This window comes from Petromyzon marinus, unplaced genomic scaffold (assembly GCF_048934315.1).
Source record: "Petromyzon marinus isolate PM22_M1 ecotype Great Lakes invasive population unplaced genomic scaffold, UKy_Petmar_22M1.pri1.0 PM_G_Scaffold_18, whole genome shotgun sequence".
NCBI lineage: Eukaryota > Metazoa > Chordata > Hyperoartia > Petromyzontiformes > Petromyzontidae > Petromyzon > Petromyzon marinus.
Window position 1 is genome coordinate 3,312,501 of NW_027422739.1, and position 2,500 is coordinate 3,315,000.

Consider the following 2,500-nt stretch of genomic DNA (forward strand, 5'->3'; position numbering starts at 1 on the left):
CGCATGAAACTTCCAGAGGCATTTGCAGCAGGAATGCATGTGCACTCAAAAAAGTGAATATTTCTCACGGATAGACCCCGTGATACGCTAGAAATTGGCGGGGATGTCTCTCTTGTGGCTCACGGGGCTGTTAGGGTGGCACAGAAATCCCTCGGAATGGGAAAACGGGTCATTTTCGTGTCGCCACATTGCATGCGAACCGCATGCAACTTCCAGAGGCATTTGCAGCAGAAATGCATGTGCAGTCAAAAAAAAATTGATATTTTTCACGGATAGACCCCGTGAAACGCTAGAAATTGGCGGGGATGTGTCTCTTGTGGCTCACGGGGCTGTTCGGGTCGCACAGAAATCCCTGGGAATGGGAAAACGGGTCATTTTCGTGTTGCCACATTGCGTACGAACCGCATGAAACTTCCAGAGGCATTTGCAGCAGGAATGCATGTGCACTCAAAAACTTCTATATGTTTCACGGATAGACCCCGTGAAACGCTAGAAATTGGCGGGGATGTGTCTCTTGTGGCTCACGGGGCTGTTAGGGTGGCACAGAACTCCCTCGGAATGGGAAAAGGGGTCATTTTCGTGTTGCCACATTGCATAGGAACGCCATGAAACTTCCAGAGGCATTTGCAGCAGAAAGGCACGTGCACTCAAAAATTTTAATATTTTTCACGCATAGACCCCGTCAAACGCTAGAAGTTGGCGGGGATGTCTCTCTTGTGGCTCACGGGGCTGTTAGGGTCGCACAGAAATGCCTCGGAATGGGAAAACGGGTCATTTTTGTGTGGCCACATTGCATAGGAACGGCATGAAACTTCCAGAGGCATTTGCAGCAGGAATGCATGTGCACTCAAAAACGTCTATATTTTTCACGGATAGACCCCGTGAAACGCTATAAATTGGCGGGGATGTCTCTCTTGTGGCTCACGGGCGCTGTTAGTTAGGGTCGCACAGAAATCCCTCGGAATGGGAAAAGGGGTCATTTTCGTGTTGCCACATTGCGTACGAACGGCATGAAACTTCCAGAGGCATCTGCAGCAGAAATGCATGTGCACTCAAAAACGTCTATATTTTTCACGGATAGACCCCGTGAAACGCTAGAAATTGGCGGGGATGTGTCTCTTGTGGCTCACGGGGCTGTTAGGGTCGCACAGAAATCCCTCGGAATGGGAAAACGGGTCATTTTCGTGTTGCCACAATTGGCATACGAACGGCATGAAACTTCCAGAGGCATTTGCAGCAGAAATGCATGTGCACTCAAAAACGTGAATATTTTTTCACGGATAGACCCCGTCAAACGCTCGAATTTGGCGGGGATGTTTCTCTTGTGGGTCACGGGGCTGTTCGGCTCGCACAGAACTCCCTTGGTCCACCTGATTCGTGCATACAGGCAGCAACTAAAACTCTGTAAACCTGCTGTGAGGACATCTAAACAGTGGACCAGTGAGGCTGTGGAAGATTTGCGGGCGTGCTTAGACTGTACTGACTGGGATATGTTCACGACTGCTACCAATAGTCTGGATGAACTCACAGAGGCTGTGTACATCAGCTTCTGTGAGGACTGCTGTATCCCAACACGTACCAGGGTGAACTTTAACAACAACAAGCCCTGGTTCTCAGCAAAGCTCAAAAGGTTGAGGTTGGAGAAGGAGGAAGCGTTTAGGAGTGGGGATAGAGACAGATTCAAGGAGTCGAAGAACAGGTTTAGCAAAGCGGTGAGAGAGGCTAAACGACTGTACTCAGAGACACTAAAACACCAGTTCTCTACTAACGACGCTGCTTCTGTCTGCCAAAGGGCTCAGGCACATCACCAACTACAAACCCAGAGCGCCCCACACCACTAACGACTCCCGCCTAGCCAACGACCTGAACGAGTTCTACCGTAGATTTGAAAGACAATTGGACTGTCCTGAACCACCCCTTCCCACCCAAGAGGCCCCATCCCCCACCCATACTACAGAAACGACTCTCTCCTTTCAGGAGGGAGAAGTTAATGGGCTTTTCAAGAGGCAGAATCCACGCAAAGCAGCCGGGCCGGACTCTGTCTCTCCAGCCACCCTCAGGCACTGCGCTGGCCAGCTGTCTCCGGTGTTCACCAACATCTTTAACACCTCCCTGGAGACATGCCATGTACCAGCCTGTCTCAAGTCCTCCACCATCATCGCTGTGCCCAAAAAGCTAAGGCCAACAGGACTAAATGATTACAGACCGGTCGCCCTTACATCTGTGGTAATGAAGTCTTTTGAGCGCCTGCTCCTGGCACACCTCAAAGCCATCACAGACCCTCTCCTGGACCCCCTTCAGTTTGCCTACAGAGCCAACAGGTCTGTGGACGACGCAGTTAACATGGCCCTCCACTTCACCCTACAGCATGTGGACGCCCCAGCATCCTACGCCAGGATCCTGTTTGTGGACTTCAGCTCTGCCTTCAACACCATCATCCCTGCCCTGCTTCAGGACAAGCTCTTCCAGCTGAACGTGCCCTACTCCACCTGCAGGTGGA